Source organism: Trematomus bernacchii, unplaced genomic scaffold (assembly GCF_902827165.1).
Source record: "Trematomus bernacchii unplaced genomic scaffold, fTreBer1.1, whole genome shotgun sequence".
NCBI classification, from domain to species: Eukaryota; Metazoa; Chordata; class Actinopteri; order Perciformes; family Nototheniidae; genus Trematomus; species Trematomus bernacchii.
The window spans coordinates 24805707-24820593 of NW_022987739.1; positions in this window are offsets into that span (position 1 = coordinate 24805707).

The window sequence follows — 14887 nt, forward strand, 5'->3', positions numbered from 1 at the left end:
ATAGAGAGCTGTGATGTAGGCTGTATTTTCTCTTAAAGCATTTTCAATTATCAATAATAATGTACCTACAATTGATTGATTTTGCTAACCTATAACTCAACTTATGAGGCAATATACCTCTAGTGAGGGGCCCAGCTCTTCGTTAGATTTTCTGTATGTGGCCCTCAGTGAAAAAAGTGTGGACACCCCTGCTTTAGAGGGTCCCTGTGCTGATGAGGACGTCCTGCCTCGTTCCGGTGCCTCAGACGCTACAAGGACTTATCATTTGGACTTCAACGTATGTTAATACAAATATACATTTATTTTATTATAATTTGGTGTAACTGTCACTAAACGTAACTTCTCCCTGGGATTAATACATTATTTTAATAGATTTATTGATGAATTGGTTGATTTGCACGTGGTGAAGGCAGGGAAACACCTTACCTTACCTCGTAATTGGTGTCAATTGCAGCCAGCTGCAGATGAAGTGGTTAGGATAGGTGAGGGAGGGGTCAGTGGCTGCTGAGCTGGTGGAGACAGGACAGAGAAATGTAGTGCAGCAGAAGAGTAGAAGCAGATTGCTCACAGTCAAGAAAAGACTGTTGGAGGCTTTCATCCAGAGTGCTTTCTATTTTTAAATAAGCTGATGTATACAATATGCATGGGATATAAAGGAACTACATCCCCAGCCACTGAGCTAAACTGATTTATTAATTACAATAATAAATAATGAATTATTAATGAACCAGATAACTGTTTCAGAAAGTCATTACAGTGAGTAAAGTTGTGTGGAGAAAGTTGTGTGAGTTTTCTTCAAAACAATTTAGAAGGAAGGAGATTAAACCCGGGTGTGTGAGGGTCTCCAGAGCAATTAAAGGAGGGAAACAGATGGTGGGAGGTCATTTAAAGAGAAACATAGCTCCCTCCTTATTCTCATCTGCATTAATTCACTAGCTTCACCACCAAGTAATGCTGCAGTACTATTCCAGGAAGACTCTTACAGAGACGTCAGGTAGAAGTCGAGGTGAATTAGAGGAGAATTTAGAAATGACTGTAAGTCTGTGTTAATGCGTGACATAAAACATCCTCCGTGAGGCTCTTATTTATCATTATCACACAGCTTAGTTGAATACTTGATTCTTATTGTTCAATTTGGAAATTCTTGAGGTTGCACATTTTTTCTAACAGGCCGCTGCTAAGGAGAACAGACTGTTGCGAAGGAAAGAGGTTAAAAGGCAGAGCACTGGACATCAGAGAAATCAACAGAGGAAGACAGACAGGAAGTAAACATTAACAGAAACACAGTATGGGCTCTGGTACTTGGACAGTAACATATAACCGTAATCAGTTCTGCCGTCATTTTAAGTAACGTTGCTGTCGCCGTAGTTCTAGACGTTGGCATGATAACAAATGTTTTAATACAATCATTTTTAAATGAATAAAATACTTTCTGACTAAATATTGTAAGTCAAAATGTTGGTTTATTTAGTTGGTAGCCATGTAATAAGTGGGGATGCAATATGCTCCTGATCACCATGTCAGTGATGTTTTTCATTATTGACCTCCTCTCTGCACAGTATCCCTTATATATTATACCATTTAAGGGCCTTGGATGATGAAAACGTTTTTTTAAATGTTTTTATACCAAGTAACAACTTCATTTCTTTGTTTAACACTGTTTGCATTATTATAATACATTATCCTTGAATCTTGGAAACTCTCCCTTCAAATGCCAGGTTTTACATACTTGGAGGGAAAATAATATAAAACTGAAATGCTGATTTTCTCACTGTTAACAACATACTGCAATAATGATGCAACTTGGACATATTGCATGTGGCCTCGGGTGTGATGAAACAACAGAGCAGCAGATGCTGCCTGCAGCCAATGTTGGTCTAGAGAGGTTACAGTCTTCAACATGAAAGTTAGCACAGCAGACTGTGGGTCCCAGGAGAGGGCTCCACAATAAACACAAGCTTCTGTGGGTTCACGCAGCTCAGTGCACTGAAGCAGGGTTACAAGTTCATTCATCCATAGAGTGAACCTTTAACATTAGCCTTTGTCTTGAGATCTGATAACTGCTAATAATACGCTATGAGTTTTAACAGTTCAGTCAGTTACAAAATGTCTGTCCTAAAACAAATGGAGTGGCTATTGTCTCTTCCAATCCCAATCCAATCCAACTTGATTTATATAGCACTTTAAAACCTCCAGACCAAAGTGCTGTACATACATACAATATAAAATCACACAGCTCAGCTCACAAAACATAAAAATAAGTATAAAATCTCCTAAAAGATACGAACACAAAACAAACCAGAATAAACGTAACAATTACAAAATAAAAAATAAAAACAACCATATAGTTAAAACAATAGACCACTGAAAGCAAATAAAAGCAACAATCTACTTGTTTACGAATGCTAAGGAGAAAAGGTGGGTTTTAAGACGGGATTTAAAAACAGACAGTGTGGGAGCCTGTCTGATTAGCAAGGGCAGGTCGTTCCACAGTTTAGAGGCGGCAGCAGAGAAAGCACGGTCCCCTCGGAGCTTTGACTTTGTTTTTGGCACCCTCAGGAGCAACTGATCAGCTGACCTGAGAGTGCGAGTGGGCGTGTAGCTCTTAGCAACAGAATCCCTAATTTACACCTTATAAAAGTTATGTTGGCAAATTAATAGAAAACTTGGAGTCAAGCTGCTTCAATTTTCAGACCTGCAGAGTAGAAGCCAAAACAAAGGAACATGTCCTCCGTCTCTCTCCCTCCCTCTGAGAGTTAGTCATTGGATTTCGAAAACAACCTCTGTGGCAAACACACATTTATGATACTTAACACATTTTGTTCAGCAGGATCATGTGTACCTATTAACGTGATTTTTGAAGCATAAAATGCAATTGCCAGAAGTAAAAAGCTAACGCTAGGCTACAAACAAACTCAACCTGGTCTCACCAGAATGCGTGACTCCACCACGACTCCTTAACACCGCATTGCGTGGTGGAGTCACGAACTTTGCTACATTTACGTGTCTGCACCACGCAAACAACCCCAATGTAAAGTGAATGAGGCTCCTTTGTCGTGGTGCACACACGCATTTCTACAACGTCCAGCAGTGAGCTTTTATTCTATAAAACGTTTTTAAAATCTACTGTATAGCTTGTAGTAACTCACAGGAGGCTTCTTTTATTTTATTTGTATTCATAATAATTTTTATTTTTCGTCAGAATGTATTATGGTGCATTATTCACCAATGTTTGTTCTCAAAAAACAATGCATTGTGTGTAATACAACTGTGATTTTTATTAAATTAGTTCGTTTTTAAGGAAGGCCAGAGCTTCAGCTGTGTCAAAGAGATTGTTCCCTTTAGTTAACGTTATTTAAAAGATAATTATATTCCTATTTGATTAAGTCCCCTTTATTGTATTACGGACCCAAAGAGCTGAGCGTCCATTCCCATTGGATAACAGAGCATTTTACACCCGGAAGTAAGTATTCTCCTTACTGTCCATTGATTTTATTTACAGTGATATCTGCACTACTCATCAACTCAAAAACACCAGATTATCCTTGTTAATTACACAACATTGATTGGTTTAAATTGTGTACAATGCTTTTGTATTTTCCCCTTTCGATTCGGAGAAACAAATATTTGTTCGTAGTGTGTGGATGGCAGAAGGCACTACACTACCCAGAATCCTCAGCTATAGGACTACACCATGTGCTTAGAACGTGTCCTACCCCCCCTTAGGTCACAGGCTCCTCCAACAGTGCAACACAATAAAACAGATAGGCTACACAGAACAAATAGTGCAAGTAAATACAAAAAGAAAAATAGTAAAATAGTAAAAAGTGAAATAGTGCAATAAGAGTCTATATACAAGTGATTGGAATATGATATATTAGATAAATAATTTCTAAGTAGCAGCCAGATGAATGTTATGGATGTTGTTTCTAAGTTCAGGTGTTTAATAGTCTTATGGCCTGTGGGATGAAACTGTCCCTGAGTCTGGTGGTTTTAGTCCGGATGCTGCGGTACCGCCTGCCAGACGGCAGCAGACAGAACAGTTTGTGGGGTGATGGGGGTCTTTTATAATCCTGAGGGCTTTCTTTAAGGTTAACCTGGTATTTTTACTCCACTACATTTATTTTAGTTACTTTACAGATTTGGATTAATGATGTGAAATATAAACAACCCTTAAATCAGACTTTAGTTACACCGGAGTAAAATTCAGTGAATTCAGCCAACAATCAGGCGAGATATTTGGTAGTGGGTGCTTGAGAAGACTAAATATGTATCTGCAGATCCCTAAAGCATATTCATTACTCGTTATTCTCTACTAATAGTTCATTAAAAACTGTATATAATGGCTATTTTGCACATCCCTTTCAAGATTTCAAGATTTTCTAAGGTTTATTGACATATCATATACACAACTACGGTGTAGTTATGCAATGAATGAAACACTTGGGTCACAGGTTCATCAACAGTGCATCACAAGACATCTATCGATATCTGTGTACCTCCACCATTAAACATATTCTGCACATTTCTTATACTATCTACATACATCTTATAAGAGTATAATTAATATGTATAATATCAGTTAAAATAAGTGCTTCAACATAGTTAACATTGAAGGAAAGTTGATTGTCAAGTTCCAAAACAAACCATGCAATATATTAGACGTTAAGTACTTTGTCAGGCTTAATATCTGTAGATACCCCCAAAGCTTTTTTCTTATTTAAAAGACGACCTTAACCTAAAGTATTCTTTAATGTTTAAATAAAGCCTTATAAGTTTGTCTGTTTTGCACATCCTCCTATCAGGCACTAAACTGTTTTATTGTAGAGATCACTTACAGTATCTTCTTGATATTTTCTATTCTATATTATTTATATCATTGACCTTCCACTTTCCCACTATATTAAGAGTATGTACTCTTAATATTGAAATGTTTTCATCAAATATAACACATTCAAAAGTGCTTTACAAAAATGAAAGACATTAAGAAAAAGGCATTTTAAAACAGTCAATAAAAAGCAACCCAATCTACCTGCATTGCATTACTCTAAACGTGTAATAACGTGCTTTAACCAGTAGGTGGTTTGGGTTAAAAAGCTGTCAAGTTTACAGTGTTAACAAAATAAAATATACTGCTGTTTCTGGTTTAGTTTACGACGGATATATTCTGTTATTGTTTTGATATTTGTAACACAAAAGCGATGTAAAAAACCCACAGCAACACAGAAAAGATGGTCTTAACATGACCCAGCGGTCTAGTAGTTAATAAAAAACAATAATATCAAAACAAATTATTACTACTAACTTTATTGTGAAAATAAAATAGAACGGTAAAAGAATAGTTTCCGGTCCATTCTGAGGCCCGATCTCTGTAGATAAATAAAGAACTACGACAGATGTGTAATGTTTAATGCAGCCAAACCATTCATTACAATGCATTCATGTGATGACTTTCAAAGAGTAAAGCAAGCACTGCTGAATAAAGTATGATTTGATCTTTGACGAAACGTTTTTTTCATTGGAATGCAGTTGGAGGTCAACCAATCACAGAGCTTGAGGCAAAGCGGAACAATAGCTGAGGATTCTGGGTAGTGTAGTGTCTTCTACCATCCACACACTCCGAAAACATATTTGTTTCTCCGAATCGAAAGGGGAAAATACAAAAGCATTGTACACAATTTAAACCAATCAATGTTGTGTAATTAACAAGGATAATCTGGTGTTTTTGAGTTGATGAGTAGTGCAGATATCACTGTAAATAAAATCAATGGACAGTAAGGAGAATACTTACTTCCGGGTGTAAAATGCTCTGTTATCCAATGGGAATGGACGCTCAGCTCTTTGGGTCTGTAATACAATAAAGGGTACTTAATCAAATAGGAATATAATTATCTTTTAAATAACGTTAACTAAAGGGAACAATCTCTTTGACACAGCTGAAGCTCTGGCCTTCCTTAAAAACGAACTAATTTAATAAAAATCACAGTTGTATTACTTACAATACATTGTTTTTTGAGAACAAACATTGGTGAATAATGCACCATAATACATTCTGACGAAAAATAAAAATTATTATGAATACAAATAAAATAAAAGAAGCCTCCTGTGAGTTACTACAAGCTATACAGTAGATTTTAAAAACGTATTATAGAATAAAAGCTCACTGCTGGACGTTGTAGAAATGCGTGTGTGCACCACGACAAAGGAGCCTCATTCACTTTACATTGGCGTTGTTTGCGTGGTGCAGACACGTAAATGTAACAAAGTTCGTGACTCCACCACGCAATGCGGTGTTAAGGAGTCGTGGTGGAGTCACGCATTCTGGTGAGATCAGGTTGAACAAACTACATAACGCCTTAATGGCAGCGCATCACCACCGCTAAGCTAATTAAGGCAGCTAATGTTCCGGGTGATGACAGGGTTGCCAACTCTCACGCATCTGGCATCTGGCCAATCAGAATCACGATAACGGCGTGGTGTTGTTGCAGGAAGTCCTGACGGAGAATACTTTTGCGGTAGTACATCTCTATACATCATTACGTGTTGATAGAAATCAACACGTAATGAAATAAGACCCCACGGTTTGATGATTGATAGGTGTGTGGGCTGTCTTTCATTTTGACACACAGAACAATGGGGGCTATCCACCCTTATCCACAATGTAAAGTAATTCACAGCCTCTTCCCTCTTCTCTCTGTGAGGAGCAGCAGGTTCAGCTTTCAGAACAAAGTCACACAAAACTAAAATGCCATTCATTTTTTTAAATATGTCGTGTAGTAATAGATTTATTTATTTTTCTTCTCAAGAGAGTACCAGAATGTGTATTTTATGTTAGTATTTAAAAAAAATCTCCTGGGGGAGAATCCCCCCAGACCCCCCCTGCAGGGGTTGGGTGTTCAGCATGTCAACTCTTTCACCTGTGGGGAAATTGCAGGATTGGCTCCAGGTCGCCCTTTTTATTTACTACAAGACAAATGTGCCTTTTTATTTCATACAGTTCAATTTGGATTGAGACAGGGAAATCATCTAAACCTCACGCGTGGCGTTTCACTGTCGGGGGGAGCGTGTATGTAATTACATTGCAAATACTGACTTGAGCCCCACCACTGTATGGGTTAGCCCTACCATAGATTACCCAACAAAAATACTCTGGAGCCGCAACTGCCGACCCGTATTGCGCATGCGCAGATCTAAGATCCAGTAGAAATGATAAAAAAGTAAAAGTCTGCTGCTTATTGTTCTACTAGGCCAAAATAGAGTCAAAGAGTATATGAGAGTGAGAGTGTGTTAATATATTTGGCAGTTTGGAGTAAGTCTGTAGATTTGTTTGTGTGTGTGTGTTTCATGTATAGGCCTCTCACGATAATGAATTTTGTTGGATACATTTTCCCGGAAATGATTGCGATAAACGATAATATTGTCGGCACCGTTGTATGACCATTTTAGACCACTGACATAATGATAATATATAATAATAATTCAAGTACATCCTTTCAAACTGCTAGTCACATCCTCATGTAAATGGAAATTTATCGAGGTCAGAAAAGTTATCGAGTTCATTTTTATTTATCGTACGATAAGTCAATGAATTGCTTATCACGACAGGCACACAATAAAACAGTGGAAACAAACATGTTTGACTTTCATTAGTGAATGAAACTGTGTGCCCTTTATAGTCTGTGTCCATTATTGTGTATTTGTATATATTGTATATATATCCTATATGCTAAGGTCCCGCTGCTGACACGATAGCAGTCATTTAGTGCGCATATGTGTAATTAAACCGAATTAAACCCATGATATCAAAATCTCACTCCAGCCAGGTACCCAAAGTTGGCAACCCTGGTGATGATGTTTAGTAGTTTACTTAGTCACTTGTAAAACGTCCTAGGCTAAAACACATAGAATCTTTCCGACATCTACAAGAGGGGTAATTACGGAGGCAGACAGGTGCAAACCGGTTTCAACAGCCCAAAACACAAGTGAAACTCGCTGCAGTTTCAAAATTCCCAAATGTCAAAAAGTGCTCAAGTCGCAGCTGTTTGCATCACTTTTAAGTGTCCCCGTTTCCGCTGTGTTTTGAGCTCCTTAAAGCATTTTTTATTTTATCGTTTTGTCTTTTTGCAGCGTTTGGTTCATGCAAAGCTTTTAGTAAACACTGCACATGTTTTGTAAATTTGATGCATTTTTTTTCTAAATGCTTGTGTTGTTACGTTGGTGAAGATTTTTCTTCATTTGCATGTGTGTTTTTATATTTGCATAATGTCTGAAGCTGCAGCTAATCGAAGTGTTTTGGGCCGTTGTAGCGCATTTACACCTGTCTGCCACTGTTAGTAACTACTGACATATTTCATGTCGTTGAACAAAAACTTGAAATCTCTAAAGCTAGTCTTAACCACAGGCATCTAACCTCAAACACGTTCAAAACACCTGTCAAGGTTTAAGTTTAAAACCTGAAGGCAAACTCAACACCAGGGAAAGTGGCTTTGTTCTATAATAAATGTGTAGCGCTATTTTATGGCTTGAATAAGCCAATGAGCCTTTCATAGACCTCCATACAATTAGACCTATTTTGCAGCCACTACAGTCACCCCCTGTTGGCTTTTAGAGAGAATAAAGGCACTTTTGCACTTTTCTGACCCTGAAGTCATTTGGAATAATTACTAGTTTTCCAGGAGCTAAGGAGCCTTACTCTGAATACATCCTAATTGGGTGTCATATTGTATGTTGAGTAATCGTGTATTTTTAATAATTGAATAAATTAACTTGCTGTGTCGTAGTTAGCTGTTGGTGAGCTACACCACCTGCTCGAAGCTGCAGCTGAACCATTAAGCCACAAACAGCAACACCTTGTTCTGTTGGAGGACCCATTGACACATGTAATTCCCAGCTGTGCACAGCAGCCAACAACTACAGCTGTGTTCATTTTTGCTTCAGCGACCATGGAGCCTGCCCCTGCTGTCCCCGGGCAGCACTGCACCGAGTCAACAGACCGTCAAGCTGCATGCCCAATCTCATATCCCATGCAAAGAGAAGGAGTGAGTCTGTGAATGTCCCCCTCTTTCCCATAAGCAGGCTTGTTGTAAGAGTAATCAACTGAATGTGTAATGAACATGCTGTAACACAACAGCCTTCCAGAAATGGAGTAATTAGTGCAATGTAAGATGACTGCGGCGTGAGAATGAACATGCACTTGTTCACTTCTTTTGAGAAGCGATGTGGCAGTGCCAATAGATGACATGCCTGACGCGGTTCACTGGCCGAGATCATTCTGTCAACATGGCCCTTGAGCATCCTCCAGGGTCAGAACTCAAATGTTACTTTTGTTCCTCCACACAAACTGTGTAATAGTCCCCCCCTCCCTGTTCATTTAGCAGCCATGTTTGAAAAGTCAAGAAAAAATTAAACTAATGACAAGCTTTCTTTCTTATGTCAGGAACAGTATTGTAAAGATCATGCCATTGTCTTACCAACTGTGGGATATTAGCCTTTGCAAACTATTTACAAGCACAAAAATGTGTACACACAAACACACTACAGTAGAGGGAAAAACCCCCAAATGCATAAGAGGGCCCCTTTAAAGACTGTACAGGATATTATGACTGATATCTGTCTTCAGAGCCGTGCAGTGCAAACTGAAAAGTGTAAAGTCAGAGTAAACAGATATTGTGAGAAAAAGGGGTCATTTAATACTGTGGATGTATCGATGGTGTAAGGAAACCAAATGTGTGATTTACCAGCTTGACAACAAAATGTTAAATGGCTTCTGGATCCAGTGTTTTAATGTAGCCACCTACTGAGATGTTCAGTGAACCACTCCACCATCAGCTATAGCTTTTTTCAATTACAGTGTACAGGGTTATACTGTATGTCTTCCTGATCAGTATATAATACACGTCTTGAAACATAACCTGCACTATTGTATTCTAATCTATCCTACTCTGTTTCATTTTGCACAAGTTCTATTTTTTTTTTTTTTATTTATCTTATGTCCTATATATAATATGTTGCATTGTTTGAGGAGCTTGGGACTTAAGATGTTCATCGCCATAACTCAGTGTTGTAGTCAAGTCACCAATTCACGAGTCCAAGTCACTCTCGAGTCACCACTCTTCGAGTCCGAGTCCAAGTCCGAGTCACCAAGGGAGAGTCGTAGTCGAGTCCGAGTCCAAGTCCGAGTCACCCAAGGAATGTCCGAGTCGAGTCCGAGTCCGAGTCATCATTACCTGTGTTCGAGTCCGAGTCCAAGTCCGAGTCACCCAAGGAGTGTCCGAGTCAAGTCCAAGTCCGAGTCATCATTACCTGTGTTCGAGTCCGAGTCCAAGTCCGAGTCACCTAAGAAGAGTCCAAGTCAAGTCCGAGTCACAAGTCTTCATGTATTAATCTTCATGGATATATGTGTTGAAATGTAGCTGCTCCTCTACATTGCTTTTATCCTGTCATGTTATACTAATCTGTCTATTGAACTGCTGTGAAGCCAGTTTGGCTACAATTCTTGTAATAGGTGCTATACAAATATAAAGCTTATTACTAATATTAATATTATTATTATTATTATTATATATAAACTATGTTTAAAATGAGTTACCTTTTAGAGAAGTGATTATATTTGTATGCCAATATTTTCCTATGGTAAAGTTTTCGTTTTGCACTTTTATTTTGATAGTAATAAGATCGGGACTCTTATTTTGAAGGAACTTTTACCGGTTAAATCGGTTTACTGATAAAGATTTAGCCCCAGAAAGCACATGGCTACTTAGCATGCAAAATGACGTCATTCTGCATGTTAAGTAGCCATATGCTTTCGTGTTATCGGCTGAATCTTTATGTATTGATTAGATCACGTTACTCTGATGATAGTGTTCAAGACAGCCTATATGTCTGAACTCGATGTTTAGAGTAATGTGTTACGGAGCCTTCTCTTCAATATTGTTTCCACATAGAGCATTTTGCGCTGCTCTTTTCCAATGTGGAAGCAGAATGTGTGAAAGCATACAGCACGATGCGGGGTGTGTCTCTAGACATCTTTAGACTGGAATAGCGGGGCCCAGTACGTGAACTCGCCTCGCAGCCGGTGCACACGCCAGGATAGAGGACATCAGACTCCATAGAAAACTTGCTCGAGTCCGAGTCCGAGTCCAAGTCGGAGCGTCAATGTACAAGTCGAGTCCGAGTCATCATGGGGGGAAAAATTCACGAGTCCGAGTCCGAGTCCAAGTCATCGTGCGCGAGAATTCACGAGTCCAAGTCCGAGTCGCGTCAATCAGTGCGGGAGTCCGAGTCGAGTCTCGAGTCCCGAAAATCGGCACTCGAGTCCGACTCGAGTCCGAGTCCAGGACTCGAGTACTCCATCTCTGCCATAACTACACTGTAGCTACTTTGCATATGACAATAAAACCCTGGAATCTTAGTCATGTGATAAATCCTGTATGTTTTAGTTTCTAGTGGGCACACTTTGAAATGAAAGTTTATACAACACACAGCTACTTCCAATCATTCCAAATAACTGTGCGTGACACTTTAGACTTTATACTCTTTTTCAGAACACAAACACTGGAGCACCTAGAGAACATGACCCTGGGAAACAATCGTTTCTTTAAGGTTGACTCCTGTGCGTCAATGAGCCATAAAAAACACTATAGTCTGTTTTCGTTTTTTACAGTAGTATTTCTGCCTTGGAGTGCAGGGAATTTATGGGGATCTCCCACAGCCGGAGAATGCCTGCGTAAATGACACAACAGCAGCTAAACTGCCATTATCAGCTGTTGTCAGGGGTGCAACTATGTTAGCATTTGCATATATTAAACTAAGTCAGCAGGGCTGTTTGCTCAGAGATAATAAAGCCAGCAGGGACTCTGGACACCTGTAAAGGCAAGTGGCAGCCTCGAACAGCTCACCTACTGTATCTGACAGTTCAGCTCTGCATTTGAAATGGAAATCCGCCTGTGATGACACTTTCAGCTGTAGGCCGTGTGTAACTTATATGTACCGCAGGTCTCCCTTGAAAAAGAGATCGTTGATCTCAATGGGATTTTTTAACCTGGTTAAATAAAGGCTACAAACAAACAAACAAACAAGGCCAAATATTGCCACGCACAATATTTGGACCAGTTACAAGTTGCTGTTATTGCAAAATCCTTGTGTGTGCTGCACATATACGTCCTCCAAATGAAATGTTGTTGGTCCATCTACCATATAATGACACACATATTATTTTCCTGTTCTACTGACACTACTTTGGATAAGGTTTGGCTTGGTTTTAGGAAATACCATTGTCATGAAAGGGTAAATGTCATGGCTCAAATAAAGAAATGTTGGTTAAGGGTTGGAAACAGCAAATAAACAGCAGTCTCTCATATTAAAAATGTGATGTCCTCTGCGATGACGTTCAAGATATATAATTTCCTCTCATCAAAATTCCTACAGCAGCTCGAGGTCACTTGAATAGGTTGATTCTATCCATTTTGATAACTCACCAATGTATTGGTTGACATCTGGGAGCTCACCAGCATCACAAAGGAATCAAACACTGCAAGGACCAAAGCATGAGCCAACAGTTCTTCCTGAAATTGTGAGTGAGAGCAACTGAAAGGTTGCAAAAAAAAACCTCTCATTGTACGGCAAAATAGTGTGCACAAAACCACGTTAAGTACAGTACAGTAGGTCAAAGTTGAAACAGGAAGTGGGCCTTTAAATGGTAATGCATGTTTATCATAGTGTTTTATTTCATTCTAAATTAAATATCTCAGTTAGGTGATGACTCATAGCAAATTTTTGTTGAAAGACAAACAGTGACTTTATGTTTTGAAAGCTAATTTTGGACCTTGTGAGTAGGCTTCAAGAGGACATTATATCATGCCCTGTTTTACAATTCAAGTGGCGTCTTTGGATCAAGAATAACATAGAGCAACTGAAAAAAACTTAAGCCCACAATAAAATGGAAGTTAACTGGGTCTCTGTAGGCTACTGTGTTATTCTCTCTGATTTGGCACATACAGTTGTGTAGTAGCATGCCTCAGTGGGTGAGGACTAAAAAGCAACATGAACACCAAAAGGTGGTACAAGGTTTGGAAGAATGGGAGAGTAAACAAAGCTTAACATAGACCAAACACTCACTGTGTTTTGGTGAAAGGCCCTGTCAGTCTCATTGTGATGCTAGCCTAAAGAGTAGTGGAACAAAACAAGTTGACCAGATGGAACTCTAAAGTATAAAAATACTATTAGGTTATTCCTAGATAGTAGGGCTGTGCGATTATGGCAAAAATCATAATCACGATTATTTGGGTCAATAATTGATATCACGATTATTAAATACGATTATTCATTGACTTTGAAAAATACATTTATTGAACTTTAAAACAAATACAAATAATAATTTGAACAGTATCTTTTTAACTGTTGATTACCCTGAACGTATAATTAAACTGAAAAACCAATACAAAAATAAATTAAATAAATGATACATTTAAATAAATAATAAATATCAATAAACAAGATCAACAAATATTTTGGAGCGCACTTCCCCAAGCTACTCAACATATATAAATATGATAAATACAAATAAATGAGACCAAAATTAATTAGATCAAATATGTTGCAGTGCACTGTCACAACCTAGCAAAGCAAAATAATAGTTTTTTTCGATTATGTTGTTTTCGTAATTGTGGCAGGCCAAAATCGTAATTGCGATTAAAATACGATTAATTGCACAGCCCTACTAGATAGTGTCAATTTTCTTACATGAATGTATATATTTTCGTCTTACAATAATACATTTACTTTTATACATTAGCATATCAGCCTGAAAAATAAATCAACATTATGTCCAGTCTGGGTCTGGTGTTAATGTACAGACGCAGTGGCGGCTGGTGGAAAATATTTTAGGTGGGGCTGTGGAAATGGTGATCAAACAATACTAGGGGGCATTTTTTTGAGAAAAGACCCCCTAAATTATGACTTCTGGTGATGTTAGAGGGGGCGGGGAGGACAATTTGAGGCTTAAAAATATGAGAAGACTGATCAATACCTCCATAACTTCAGTGTGGTTAGCTATGAATCTTCCAAAACTTCCAAACACCTTGTCCTGGACATAGTTTCTACAGCATAAACTGTGCTAACAAGCTGAGATTCCAGATTCTAGAAATATAAGTATCATCACTGAGCGATCAGAACTCGCGACAGGGGAAGCAAATACAGACATCACACGACGTAGCTTTAGGTAGCAAAACACGGAGATATGCTCACCTTTTGTAGAATAACAATTCTGATCAAAAACGAGAAAAACGCAGCTGAAGGTTAATCCAATGTGTCTGTCACAAATGATTGATGATCCATAATTCCATTTTTATGTCAAAAACGGAGTTTTCATTAGCTGCTAATGGTAGCTTCCAGAGTGTATGACAGCTTCCTGTTTTGTCTCCTTGGATACGAGTCCAAACAACTCACAGACTGCACCGGGCGCTCACGTAGGAGCCCTGTGACCATCAGATTTGACGACGCTGATTGGCTGAAATTATGTTTCGGCGGCATAGTTTAAAGATAGCAACAGTTGGCTTCTGCTGCACTTGCTGCCTTCTCGTCTGGGCGCTGTGCATAGCGCCCAGACGAGAGGGAGTAATGATACACGGGCAAGGCCAGGCAGGAAACATGTGACTTATCAGTAACTTTAGACATCGTAACACAATTTTAAACGAGATTTTATTGTAGATTATACATTTTACTGATACCAATTATATAATATTTACCTTGTTTTAAAAAATAAAAAATAAAAAAAAATATATATTTTTTAAATATATATTTTTTTATTTTTTTTATTTTTAATGTGGGAAGAGGGGGGGCGGCGCCCCTAGCGCCCCTATGGGCCGGCCGCCACTGTACAGACGTATGA